The sequence below is a fragment of the Vulpes vulpes genome, chromosome 13 (assembly GCF_048418805.1).
Source record: "Vulpes vulpes isolate BD-2025 chromosome 13, VulVul3, whole genome shotgun sequence".
NCBI lineage: Eukaryota > Metazoa > Chordata > Mammalia > Carnivora > Canidae > Vulpes > Vulpes vulpes.
The window spans coordinates 131959200-131974669 of record NC_132792.1 but is presented as its reverse complement, the minus strand read 5'-3'; positions in this window follow the sequence as shown (position 1 = coordinate 131974669).

Sequence of the window (15470 nt, the reverse complement as noted above, 5' to 3'; positions counted from 1 at the left end):
GGATGGCCAAAGTCTCACTCAGTGCTGCTAACGGCAACACATGTGGTCTTTTCAAGAAAGGACATGAATATTTTCATGAACTGGGGGAAAAGGTGCCCACACGAGACTTCGCTTATTAGAGATACTAGGGCAAGGCTGAAAGCAGTGAGATGTTTGTAAAGAAATTAAGGGTGAGAGCTTTGGAGCCAGATTGCGTGGGTTTGAATCTTGGTCCTTTCACATAGTGTTCTGTATGACTTGAGCAAATTCCCTACCCCTGTGCCTCAGTTCCCTCATCAGCAAAATGAAAATAGTAGTAAAATCTGGGCATCTGGGTGGCTCAGTGGTTGAGTTTCTGCCTTTGGCTCAGGTCATGCTCCTGGGGTCCTGGGATCAAGTCCCACACCAGGTTCCCCGCATGAAGCTTGCTTCTCCCTCTGCCCATGTTTCTGCCTCTCGCTCTGTCTCTCAAGAATGAATGAATGAATGAATGAATGAATGAATGAATCATTTTTTTTAGAAGCAATAAAATCAAAATCACAGGATTGTCCCACCAATGAATAGATGTGAAACACTTATAGAACAGTATCTGGGACAGCCCGGGTGGCTCAGCAGTTTAGTGCCTGCTTTCAGCCCGTGGCATGATCCTAGAGACCCGGGATTGAGTCCCAGTCAGGCTCCCTGCATGGAGCCTGCTTCTCCCTCTGCCTGTGTCTCTGCCTCCCTCTCTCACTCTCTCTCTCTCTCTCTCTCTCTCTGTCTTTCATGAATGGATGAATAAAAGTTAAAAAAAAATAGAACACTATCTGGCACATAGCAAATCCTCAATACAGGTCAGCTGCTGTTATTTTAATTTTAATCATCATTATTCAGGAAAGAACGCAATCAGGTTTTGTGATGTCCCAGGAGTGGCTTTTTCAGACTTAGTGAGTCCTCCCAAATCTTCACCGAGGGCTTAAAATGTACTAAGCATTGTGTTAAGCAACTGTAGATAATTCAAGAACAAACAAGTCCAATTATTTGCCTTTATATTCCAGAGGTAGAGATAGGAAAAGTCTGCACACAGGGGGACACTACGTGATAGAGCACTCTCTCCACTGGTGTGGCACTGATTATAAAGTACTTTCAGATTTCAGAAAGAGAAGTGAGTTGCCCAGTAAGTGGGATGGGGCACTCTTTATAAAGGAGGTAGCATTTGACCAGAATTTGAGTTATAGGTGGGATTTTGGGGTTTTAATGGTGGAGATTGCCATGGTGTGGGTGGCAGGCAGGTGCGGCAGGCGTAGAGGACTCAAGGCAGACTAAATGACAGAAGAGGTATTTGAGAGACAGGCATTAAACCAGAGTTTCTTGGTGGGAAGTTTCCAAAGGTAAAAAGGGGAGTCAGTGGAGGGCCTGGAATAGACATAGCCAAAGGAGTTTGCATTTTTACTTCATTAAGAAATTGGGACTTGGGGCTCCTGGGTGGCTTGGTCAGTTAAGCATCTGTTTTTGGCTCAGTTCATGATACCAGGGTCCTAGGATCCAGCCCCACATCTGGCTCCCTGATCAGAGGGAGTCTGTTTCACCCTTCTCCTACCTCTCCCCATGCTTGTGCTTTCTGTCTTTCAAATAAATAAAATCTTTAAAAAATAAAAGTCAATTAAAAAAAAAAGAAATTGGGCCTGTTTAAGGACAAATCGGTAGTGCTAGAATTTTGGAGTAGAAGTGTGCTGTAGAAACTCATTCTGAGAGAATATCCTGACAGATCACTGACACTTTCTTACACAACACAAAAAGATATTTCTATCATCTATCATTGTTTCCATCACATATTTTTTAAAAAAGAACTTTAAAAATTAACAAAATATCTTAACAAAACACTAATTCCTCAAAGATTATGTGTTATGAGGTTACAATTACAGAGTACTTTTACCAAAGGCTTATAGAGCACGTTATCATTAATCTCAATCATTTTTATAACAAAAGGGATTTGCCAACTGAGATTTCTCTTTTAAGAAGAGTCTCTTTCCCATAACTCCATGTACTTTATTAACATAGTGCTGGCACTCGGATCTGTGTAACTACACACAAAATATTTCTTATGCAACAGTTTTGGTCAAAAGGCCAAGTTATTTCAATTATGCAAATGTATGAAAAGAAACCTCAATAAAATAGGTTTTTCTAATATTCCTTGAAATTAAACTCAAAACTTCACTCCAAGTGTTAGTCACAAATTCTACAAACAGAATATTTTGAAGAGGCCCAAATACTGAATCTACATTCTCTTTGGGATACTAAGCCACTTGAATTTTGGGTCCATTCTTTTCTGTTTCAAAAGCTGTTTTAAAAGCTCTTCCATCTTCTCACGCTCCTTTCTTCCCTTTCCTTCTTTCCATCAATAAACATTTAATGAGTACCCCTTCTCTGCCAGTTATTGTACCAGATGCTTCCATATGAGTTTCCATCATGTAGGTGTTTTTATTTGTTTGTTTTTCCTGTGAAAGCTTCACTGTCAGTAATGATAGAGAAAAAACCCTACGTCAAACACCACTTCAGTTGTTTCGTGAAGTTCTCTTGTAAAAAAAGCTCAGTCCTTCATTAGGGAGAGATGATTGCAAAGCTTTTCAGGGATTCTCTGGGCACTTTTTAGCCCCTTATAATCTCCTTTTTCAGTGCACATGACCCCCCAAACAGAAGCTCTGGGTCATAGTGACCTTTGAGGTTAATTAGGGTTCTTCAGAACTGGATTCTGGTTATGATTCCTTTATGACCCAAAAGTAAGCCAGTAACTCAGTCTATCTGACCTTTGGTTTCTTAAACTGATATTGTATTAATAATACTTGCTGCATGCTGCAGAAGGATTAAGGCATGTATGTGGGCAAAGTATTTGGAGCTCTTTAGATGAAAAAAAGAATTGTATGAATTATTAAATAAAAATAATAGAAATGGTAATAAAGCCAAGATGGAAGAATATTGTGCTGTTTACTTCTTCCTCAGTGGAGTTTTTCCACACCCTTAAAGGAGCTAAGAATTAATAGTTTTTTAAAGGGACAACTGACTGGCAAGTAGACCATTAAACAAAAGTGATATAACTTTGTGCAGCCTACTAGCTATTAAAGAAAGCATTTCATTGTAGAAAAGCAGCACCTAAAAGTTATCAGAAGACAATGTGGTGCCGTGGAGAGAATGCAGACTTCCATGCACAGCTGTGAGATAATAATAACTCAGGTTCCATGTCTATAAAACAAGGAAGTTTGACTATAGAATTTGTAAGATCCTTTTCAACACAAAAGGTCTTGCATTCTTGGAACCTCTTAATGCTAACCCCTAGCGTAAATTTCCAACCACTAACTTGAAAGTTTTTAGAATCTAAAATAACCATAATTTCTGCTGTTTTGGTCTAGCCCACTCCAAAACTCACACCTTTCGATGGGTTAGCCAGAGAACACAGTGTTTTCCCAGGGTTCTTTGTTCTCAGTAGAATTATGCTCTGGTTCAACTTTCTCTAGTTTACTTACTCCACATTTTACTGAAATTTGGCATCCAACAGCTCAATGAAACATTGCACCACAATTGAGAGCTCAAGACCATTTATTATCTAGGGCCCTCTCAAATTTATTCCCAAAGAATGAGAATCTGAGAGCAGCTGAAAGAACACTCCTAAACCTGAACTCCTCTTTCCAGAGGCAGCTGAATTCAAGTGCGGGAGGCTGGTCATCCTGTCTGTCATCAGGAGAGTATATGGTCAGGTATGCTGCAATTCTCAAATAACATCACCATTTGTATTTAGATGAAATCAGATTGAAATGAGCAAAGAATTCTGAATAATACTTTCTCATGCTGTTGTTTTAAGGTTTTAATTTAATGTATATAAAGTTTCTGAGCCGCATGAGGTACTAGTAGTTTGCGGTCATTATCAAGGGATACCTTAATTTATTGGGTCAACTCTCATCATACCCACCCCCCACTCTAAGCCTTACCAAAGCGGAAACTTCAGTTTCTCCATAGTTATTATGCTTTCAATTGCCACCAGGCCATTGCATATGCTGTTCCTTTTGCCTGTCCCAACCCTTCACTCCATTCCCTTTAACTAACTCCTTCCTACTCAACATTTTTAATATCAAAATTCATTCATAAATTCAACAAATATTTACTTAGCACCTACTATGTCCAGGGAACTGCTTTATGATGCTGTGAATACATCAAGAAACAAATCAGACCAAAACCCAGTCATGTGTTCTCCCTAACATGCCTTGTAATTACCAGATGCTCCTCTGGTAATGTTCTTTTTTATCCCCATGTGACTGCTTGCTCCCTGGGAGGGAGGACCATGCCTTTCATAAAAACACAGCACCAAGCAAATGTCTGGCGCTCAAAATTGAGCAAATAAATCACTAAGTAAATAAAATTAAGAAGAACCAAGAATAAGTGGAAACAGGAAAGGGACAACACTTAAGCTATGTTATTAGACCATTAATTATAACAGAGCATGAGGAAAAGAGAATATTCAGGCCCTGACCAATTGAACCCTAGAAGCTTTCTGCTGATCATTATAGATTTTATTCTCAAAAATCACAATTCTCTTAAAGGTAAATTATACATTTGTTTGATTCCAGCACACACTTAAAATTTCCCCTGAGTTTGCATGTTTTTTTTCCAAAGGGGGAAAAAACATTCTTTAAGATGTTTGCAAGGAAGCATTTCAAAGAGACCCATGAAAAGTGTGGCATTTGCAGAAGAGGAGCATGGAAAGAATTATGGAAAGAGAAGGAAACTTAAAAAGCAGGAAGAAAAAATACTAAGAAAAATGCACTATAGAGGAAAGATACTGACAGTTTAAGAACATAAAAGCAGCAGAAACCATGCAAGTAGTAAATACGATTGTCATAAGTTATTCCTGAAATTGCTTTATTTGATTCATTCAACAGCTCTGTAAGCTCCGTAAGGGGAGTATTTTCCTTCCCATGTTATAAATAAGGAAACTATGGTTCAGCACTTGCCTGACAATTACATGGCCAGTAATCAATGATCTCTGATTTATTGTCTAAGAATTTTCCCATGAAAAGGGGAAGATAAGATCTCAAAACAAAGATAAGTATAAAGAGCAAGCAGTGCTCAATAAATGCTGATGGAATGGGAAACAGACATAGAACAGGAAACAGAGGTTGAAGACACGAATTTCAACCTCAATGAAAGTGATTTCTCACAAATAACTAAGCATTTTCAAGACACTGGCTCCTGACACCGATGGTTAGTGCAAGAAATTAGTATTCTTAGTTTATAAATGAAAGGATTGGTGAGAAGTAAGTCAGTCAATAATTTGAGCACAGTATCAGCCACAGTGCAGGTGGGAAACAGCACACTCAAAGGGCAAAGAGAATTTAAGCAAGTAATGGATTTACAGAGATGGAGGCTGGAAGAACAACCCATGCACTGGCCATAGGGGGAAATGACTCCTACCCCAGACTGAAAGGGAACATGAACCTCAGTGAGAGCTGCAGCCAGGAGAGAGGGCTACTTGACAGGAGCCAAGGTCTTTGGGTCTCTGATAGAATAATGTAGCCATGGCCATAATGGTGGGGAGAGGGAGGCTGTGCTAAAAACCCTCTTCTCTGAAAACATAAAATCAAGAAATAAGGACGAGAAGAAGATGAAGAGAAGAAGGATTGCACTACTTCTACAGGATATAAAAAAGGAAGAGAAAGCATTTTTAAAGGTGTATGAATTTAGAAAATGGAATTTCCTAAACTGTATATGTATACATATATGGTTTATTTGTTTATCTTTTAAATTTCCCTCCATTCATTCTGCAGCAGTGTAATGAGCCCATGATGGCAGACATTTAGAACCCCTGGGATGGATGTGAGAACAACACAAAACTCCTGCTCCAAAGGAAATCACAGTCTCCTGAGGAAGAAGATATGCAAGTGAACAATGCAAGCAACAATAACAACAAAAAATATGTCATGTTATAAAAGAAGTACACACACAATACCATGATGCGAAGATGGCAAGCACAACTCTGCTAGTGGTGAAAGGAGGGCTGGAGAGGGCTTGCCATTGGGGGTGATAGTCAAGCTCCATTCTGAAGTAGCAATTCTGAAGCAGACCTGTGGACAAAGGCATTCTAAGTTGAGAGAGTGCCCTATGCACAGAGATAAGACTCAAAAGGGCATAATGACTTGGGAATCTGGGATAACTTGACAAGGCTTAAGTTCAGATGCGTGGCACTGTGCTAAAGACCATGAACTATATTCCATAAATGAGGGCAAGCCATTGGAAATTTGAAAACAACAAAATGATGTCATTAGGTACAGAAACCAGCAAGTCTGTTACTGAAGTTTGCTTCTAATTTAGGGACTGGAAAGGAAGCAATGAAAGGAGGAAGAAAGAACAGTAGACTATAAGTTTGTTTTCACTAAATTTCTATTTTTTAGATCATGTTTTCACATGTCTGTTGTATCTGTTTGATAAAGAAAGGCTATTGTGATCTGAGATCAGGAGAAGGGAAAGTCAGCGTGAAAGATGGAATGTATTGTCACACTGGTGTCTTTGGCTTATAGATATCTTGAATCAGGATGCAGGTGACGGGGATCTGCTCAGGCATTGACCTTACCATTCAGGCGATTTCCCTCTGATTTTCCTTCTCCACGTGGCCAGCCCACTGAGGAAGGGAAAGGGAAAGGAACCCTCATCCTCTACCCAGTGCACCATTGGCAGTGCTGAGAAATGGAGCTGGGAACTTTGAGAGGCAAACCAGAACCCCTCACTTCTTTCTGTTATTCCTGACAACAGATGGAAAAAAGGCCAACCCTCACCTCCTGTGGTCACTGCTGCTACTCAACTGGGAACCTCCTCCCCAGTAGCTACAGATTTTCCTAATCATTCATCTTAACTAAACCTGACACTGAGTTCTATTGCCTCTCACAAGAAAGGCCTTGGGAGGCTATAAACCTATGTGGTTGGGAAAAGAATGTACTGCACTGAATGGGGAAGGAATGGAGCTACAGATTTCTGACTTTCACAGTTTGTCTGCCTGTGGAGACTGTGCTGCAATGTGCTCTTGAAATCATTTGGGTGGGCCTTGTTTCTGAGGAAATAAAGAGGCCCCAGAACCTCCCAAGTGAGTGAAAGAATGATTTCCAGATAGTCAAGTGGAGCAGCCTCTGGCTACATGAGCTGGATGTGCTTGGCAGTTATTCCATGTGGCTGGCCAGTATCCTGAGGTTAGCAAAGCAGAAGGCAAATCTTTGGGGAGCTCAAAGACATGAGCACATGCCAGTATTTTTGACAAATGCTCAGTTAATTGTTGTCTGTGATTCTTCTCCTGAGACACAAACTGTGTATACCAGGCACCAAGAACTACCTCCTCCCACCTTCCTAAACCTAGGGGAAATCTTCATAATTACGGACATTTGGGCCAAGTGTCTACCCCACAGGAAATGGACAGATCAGCCCCCAGGGGTTAAAGAATGATGCAGGGCATGGGAAAGTAGAGAAATCTCCTGGGTGACAAGGAAGACAAACTCACACAAGTAAATCCAAAGAGTTTATCTACCAATATGAGAAACTCAGAATTTCTTATAAGAATATGAAGGAAATGATGATCAGAAAAGACTTGGGTAAATTGCTGAGAAATCTGGATCATCATCCCATAACTGGTAAATAATTTAGTATTTGGAAACCTCAACATTCCAGGATGGAATTCAATTTGGGATGAGTTACTGGAAATCATGGCATATACAGTGAATTCAAAAACAAATTATGCCTATGCAGAGGTGAAACAGAAATCTAAACTCTCTAATCCATGACCTTCATGACTATTTTCTTCAATATCTAGCCTTTTTTACAATTTTGCATTTTTTCCCTTACAGCTTTGCCTAGTTATGTTAAAGTCCTCCCGTTTGTTCATTAGATATTTAGAGCTGCGCGTTGTGTAGGATGCCTATATACTCTGCTCTTGTTGAGTTAGAAAGATTTGGAAGCTGTATCTCCTCTGAATAAATGCTAATTGAATCAGAACCTTGCCAGTTAGCAGTGTTGCTTATTCAAGCAATAAACTGAAGTGGTAAAAAGTCCCACTTCTACTGCTAACACTGCTCGGGAGATTGGCTTCAGTGGAAGCCAATAACTCAATTTTGTCAAAGGGTTTGAAACAAGAGATTTATGCATTAGATATAAAATTTAACCTCTCTATGGTAGTGTTGAGGTGCTTCTTCATTACTTCTACCAAAGGTTGATTTTATGAATAATGACAATAACATGTCAAATCAATTTCACAGCAAGATCTTCAATCTAAATAAGTACCTATAGGAAAATTAAGATGCTGAATAATTGATTCAAGGATGAGTTATCCATTCTCTTTGATCCAAAATGTTCAAAAACAATGGAAACTTTCTTGGAAAAGAGGTTGAATTTAAAAGGCTTCAAATCATAAAGATAAGAAAGATATGTAGTTGAGTAAAGGATTATAAATATCTAGGGAAGTCTGTAAATAACCTCCCACAGAATATACTTAGTAAATGAGAATATAAGAGAAGAATGTATCAAGAATTTAAAATCCTAAACAACAAAATTGTTAATCAGAAAATAAAACAGGAATCGGGATTCACAAAATTCAGATTTTAAAATCTGACCAAGACACTCAGTATAAGTGGCGCAATAAATTTAATAAAGGCAAAGAAGAATCTAAGCAGAAAGGGAGAAAAGAAGAGAAATAAGACTGATTTTTCCTTTACAAAAAAAATAAAAGAAAAGAAATAATTTATCTTGAACAACCATATTGACTTCCTCTACGAAAAAAAAGCGTTTTTTTTTGTTGTTTGTTTGTTTGTTTTAGTTTATTTTTTGAAACCAAGAAACAGCTGGGTCTGACTGAAATAAAAATAGTGACCAGAAAACTTGGTTGGATAAAAGATCCCACCGAAGCTCTGAAATTAGCACAAAGCTATTTGCACATAGAGTGTACTTTAAGAAGCAGTAGTAAACATTCTGGTATGCTTTGTTTGAAAAAAAAAAAGTTAAAAAGCCCTCAATGAAACCTCTTTCAGACATGTGTCATGGGCTTTTTGTTGCTGAACTCTTCCATATTAACAAACTAAGTTGCTCTTCCTTTCATTCCTTTGGCCACAGGACAGACAAAATTCACCAATGTCTCTACCACAGACATTCTCAGATGGTGCTAATAAAAAGAAGAAACCCAAACCAGAATTGGTGGTCCACATTGTGAGAGTTGCTAAATATCATCACAAAGCAATAATTATCCTACAGCGTGCTTGGTGGCTCAACATTCTGAAATGCAAATGTCAAGAGCACATAATCTGGATGATGTTGCTAATGAGAGCTCATGTTTTGTGTTGGGTGGTCTTCTGTTCTGCCTGGTGGTCTTATTTCTGCCTGCTATGACAGCACTAATGGTTTCATGTAGTCCCCAGTCATACACAGGATTCACTTGTCTCTCTTTAGTAATGCACGACAAGTCATAAAAGACAGACTACCCAGAAATGACACTGCAAGTATTCCAGATATTTTCTCTCTTGGTGGTGACAGTTCCAAATCAAGTTGGCTCAGTGTTTAAGTCAAAGCATTTTTTTAAGTGGCGGCTTAAAACACAGCCTTAGATCTGGAAAATCAAACTGGGCTCCTCTTGCCTCTTCCATCATTGCTTGTAATAAATATTCAACTGTTGGACCGCAACTAGAAGCTTATGATAGATGACACAGAATAGCATCCAACTCTCTCTTTCCCAGATGTAAAGAACTCATCTTTTGGTTAGAGAGACTTCACTACCTTTTAATAAACATAGGCAGATCATTTTACATACTTTCTTGTCACACTCATTTAGGATTTATTTCCTAAAGTCCCACAAAGAGTAGCAAGGGAAAGTTCATAGCTGCACAGGACGTCAATATAATCTCTGTTCAGAGGGTCAAAATGTCACATAGCCCAAAATTAATCCAAGCGGCTACCCCAGCTTTAACTCTAAAGTGGGTACCAGAATGTTCTTCAGCATAAACTGACCTATGACTCTGTACTTACAGGACATCAGAACAAGAATTTACTCTCAATAAAATGTGAGGGATCATCAATTGAACTGGGCTTGGGCATTCAGTCCCAGCCCCCCATGAGCCACCCATCCCAAATTAATTTCCCTGCAAACTCCTTCAGCACTCCCTGCCTCTCCCATTCACTGGCCATTTTACTACATTTGGCCTTGTACAGTGGTTCCGTCTTCATAGTAATTCCTTTGTTGAACAAACACAAATTGAGTTCCCACTAACCCTTTTTAAAACCTAGGAAAAGCTTCCCAAGGACAGTGAGACCATTCTAGGTGCTTCCATTACATCTTGAAGAAATGTCTGGCCTGGAACCTGTCAAACTATATTGGAACAATTTTTCTTTTTTGTCTGTTTCCCCTTCTTTATTTTAAGTCCCTTGAAATTGGATACCAGACATATTCATCATCATTTACTCAGTGTCTAGCATGCTGCCTGGTACATAGCAAAGGGTTCATACATTTCTTAATGAGTGAATTAAACTTGGCCACGTTGGACTGCAGAAAGTGATCCTAAAGATGAATCAGTTCCTCTTTCTCCCCTCAAGGTCTTTCTAATCTAGCTCATGTCCAATACAGGGGAGGTGCTCAATAAATGCTAGTCAGTTAGTCAATTCTCAGTTACCTTTTTTCGAATGGAAAGATGATGCTACCAAAATGAATGTATGCCAGTAAAGCCAATTACTATTTTGTTTCACTCTTTCTTGTGATATAAAATCTCTCCTCCTCTCACTCAGGATCCCAAGTACCTAAGAACAAGAAAGGATCAAAGCATAGGAAATGTTTAACATACCAACCATAATATCTGAAGCCTAAACTTGGACACATGTTCTTAACCAGGAGAGGATATTTGAAAATAGGACCATCCTGGATCATTCATGATGTTTGGTTTTTAGTATTTCTGATCTCCAAAAAAGTCAAAACACATTTTATTCTTTAAGAATTTCTATTTCCTTCACAGTTGCATGAGAAAATAAATATGGACGTACTTTGAAACTGTATAACACACAATGCAAAGATAAGGGCTCTAAACAGAATATGTATTTCTCCAAAAAAGATACAGGAACTGATGTGGTGAGTGTATCTCACACAAAAAATAATAATTTGAAATCTTCATTAATTTACATACATTCTTTATTGAATAGCTTAAAGCATGAGATCTAATGTGAAATCAAAGCCAAAACATACCATAGAAGGACATAAAGCAGATGGCAGAAGAGTAGGGTGTTCTAAGAGTGAAGAGATACAAAGAGTCAATATGGAGGTATACAACCCAAGAGAGAAAATTGGAAACTTTCTATTCAACATCTATTCAACAGATTCATAAGTGTGCACCTCTAAGGTGCCAGGCATGGAGTTTAAAAATGTGGAGGACACCAAGACAAAAATCCAGCCTGGTGAGGGAGAACTCACAGTTTAGTGGCAGTGTTGGTAGGAGGACAGATAGAAAAAAAGAATGACAACATGTATAAATATAACAGCAGAAGTGCTCATTGCTGGAGGAGGGATTCAGATAAAGTATTTTGGGAGTTTAGTGAAAGAATATATCTCTTCATTGAAGGATGCTTCTGAGTAATTTTATAATTTTATAAAGGGGATGGTATTTAAACTCAGCCTGAGATAGAAGGAATTCAAGAGTAGAAACGGAATAAAGAACACTCCAATCGGAATTAACAGCATGAGAAAGTCATGGAAGCAAGAGATCTACTAGATTTGTTTAATGAGCATTAAGAAGTCCGTTTTGCCTTAAGTTTAAAGTATACACAGGGACATGGTGAGAAATGAGATTGATCAGCTGGACTGTGGATAGATTATAGATAGCCTTGAATACGAAGTGAAGGGATTTGGAATTTATGCAAAGCTTTTGAAAGCTATTCAAGATCTCATGAGATCAGAGCTATATTTTCAGAAGTTTAAAAACAATGCAAAGAGTAAAGAAGTCTGGGGTAGGGTGGTAAATTTGGTTTTTATAAATTAGTGTAGAACTGAATAAATATCTTCAAGAAGGAGATGACTGCTAGATGTAATACTATTAAATGTGGCAAATACCACTGCCTGTTTTTATCAGTGGGGCAAAATGAGTCAACATAGACTTGGATGGGAAGCCAATATGAATTAGAACTGAGGTGGGGAAATACACTTTTAGGACTATAGCATCAGGCAAGACCAAAATGACCAAAGTCTTTCACGGTGAAGTCACATATAGAGTCTCCTGACAGATAGAGGAAGATGTGAGTAAAGTAAAGTATCAGTGAATGTGAGGCAGACTTCAGGACTGGGGTCCCTTCCAGTGAGAGTTACTCAGATAAGAGACTTCAGACAAATGTCGCTTTGTTACTGAGGTGATTCTAACCTTTCCTGGAAAGGTCTGTCTTCATGGTTGTCTTTCTAGGTCTGAAAGAGCCCCTGAGGGTCTTTCTTGATCCACCAAGTTATTTACACAGAACATAGTAATAGGATGAACTCAGCTAAAAAGGTCTCCTCCTCTAAGATACTTTTCCTTGAATCACTCATTTATTCATTTAGCATGTGTTTATCACATAATTGCTATTTGCCAGGACCTAGTCTAAGGACTTGGGATATGTCTGTGAACAGATAAAAAAAAAATTCTACCCTTCTGGAATTGACATTATAGTAGATGAAAACATTAAACATAATAATTGAGCAAATTATATAGTACATTAGAAGGTGACAAATTCTATGAATAGTTTAAGTAGATTACAAAATAGAATGGAGTCAGAGAGATCATGAGGGTGGAGATGAGCTTGAGGAAATTGAAAGCAAATTTAAAAAGGTCTTTGGGCAGGCCTGATTGAAAAAGTGTAACTTGAGCAAAGGCTTGTGTGAGAAGAGTGAGTTATCCATGTGGGTATCTGGGAGAAGAATGCTCCAGATGAAACTGCTAGCTCAGAGGCCTTGAGGCAGGAAAGTTTTGCTGTCTGCTAGAAAAAGTGAGACCAATGTGACTAGAATAGCAAATGAAAGAGAAATATTGAAAGATGAAATCAAAGATGAAAGAGAGGGCAGATCATGAAGGAACTTCAGGCCACTGCAAAGACTGGCCTTTCCAATGAGTGATGTGTGGAGCCATTAGAGAATTCTAGCTCTAGGATTGACAAGATCAGACTTGAATTTTCAAAGCATCACTCTGGCTGCTTTACCAAGAATAGACTTTAGGGAGTCAAATGTGGAATCAGAGAGACTATTTGGGGGGCAATTACAGTAATCCAAGTAAGAAAAGATCATGTCTTGGCACATATTAGTGGTAACAGAGGTAGTGAGAAGTGATTTGATTCTAAATACATTTTGATAGTAGAGCCAACAGGATTTCATGGTAAGTGAAATATGGAATGAGAGATGAGTCAAGAATTTCTCAATATTGTTGATCTGAGCAATCAGAAAGAACTGCCAAAAATTGAGGTGAAAAGATTATAGATGGGGCAGGTTTGGGGAGGGTGATTAGGAATTCAATTTTCTGTGTATTATATACATATGGAAATGATACATAGACATTTGAAATTCAGTACAAGAGGCTAGGGATATAAATTTGGGAGTCTGGTATATTGATGGTGTTTAAAATTATGAAACTCGATAAGTTCACCAAGGGACTGAATGTCAATACAGAGATGAATCTGAGTTGTTACAACATTAACAGGGCTGGAAGAGGAAGAGGAACCAGAAAAAGAGATTGATACAGCATAACCAGGAAGGCAAGAGGAAAAGAGAGGGAGGTGGTTTTCTGGAAGCCAAATGCGTAGACTTTGTATCAAGGAAGAAGTCAACCAATTGTGTCAGAGGCTGCTGCTTTTTCAGGCAAAATGAGCACTGAGAGTAACCTTGGATTTTTACCAAGGTTGTTAGGGACCCTGACTAGAGTGGCTTTGGTGGGCTAGTGAAAGCAAAAAGCTGAATGGAGTGGGGTTAAGAAAAAATGAGAGGAGAAAGCTGGACATAGCAAGCATATATAACTCTTTCAAGAAGCTTTTCTGTAAAGGGAAATGGGAAATGAGATGGTAGTAAGAGAGAGAAGAGGGGTAAAAAGAGGGTCTTAGTGTTTCTTCTTGTTGTTAGTTTGGGTTATAGCCTGAATTTTGTTTTACCCAAAATTTGTATATTGAAGACCTAATCCCCAATATCTCAGAAAATGACTGTACTTGGAGATAGGGCCCCTAAAGAGGTAATTAATCTAAAATGAGGCTGCTAGAATGGGTCCTAATCCAACATGACTAGTGTCCTTATCAGAAGAGATTGGGACACAGAGACACTAGGGATATGCACACATGGAAGGAGCACAGTGAGCAGGAAGCTATCTGCAAGCCAAGAAGACAGAACTCAGGGGAAACCAAACCTGTTAACTCCTTGGTCTTAGACTTCTAGATTCCAGAATTATGAGAAAATAAAGTTCTGTTGGGCAACCAGTCTGGGGCATTTGTTAGGCAGCCCTAGGAAACTAATACAGTTATTTTTGTTTGGAGTGGCTTTGTTTCTGCTTTTGTTTCTGTTTGAGGGGGTAGTTTCTAAGATGGAAGAAATAATAGCATGTTTATGTATTTTTAGGAAATCCTAAAGAAATTATTATCTAGGAGTCAGAGGAGAATATTGACAGAGAGACATTTGTTGAGAAGGTGAAACCGGATGAGATCTGGTCTTTGTTATTCATCCCAGAGCTCCTCTCAGCCTTTGGCATCAAACAAGGACCTAAAAATAAATCTGATTTCTTGATGGTTATTGTACCAGAATCGGTAAACTTAATAAGGGAAATAAGGAGTTTCTACTATATCTGATTTCTAGAGAAACTGTGGATCTGTTAACAGAAATAGATCCAAAAAAGAGAAATTGCTTTTAAGTGGAAGGAAAGAGACAAGGAGACAGAACAGAAGAGAGCCAAGAAAAAAGAAACAAGGTGAATTTAACTTTGTCAACGAGAAGTTTGAGTTCAATAGATATGCAGGTGGAGATGTTCCTGTGGGTGTTGAAACTGTTACAAAAATATTAGCAAAATCCAGTGAAAGAGATGGAATGAGTCTTACAAACAAATCTCCCCTAAAAGGTTATATTTTCAATAAACAGTTTTCCTACTGTGAAAAAATTCCTGCTACCACACCACCCCTCCCTTTCTTTAAAAAGGCATGTAATAGTTATCAAAATAAGGTTAGTAAGATGAAAAAAAAGTGGTTTGGTAAAGGGAAGTTGGTTAAGAATGAGTTCCAGTTGGAGAGAAGAGAATGCCCATTCAGTCTTGGCATCTTTGAGATGTTTAACCACAGGCCGACGATACCACAGGAGATAAAGAAAAGAACACTAGGATTTTAGAGCTGATGTGAAGGAAAGTGGATCATCTTACTATCCCGTCTCACAGCATCCCTGGAATTAAGAAACCTACAAAGACTAACCCCATTTTGCAGTGGTGGGGGAATCTTAGCAAAGTGAGGTTAAGAGATTGGATTCATAATAA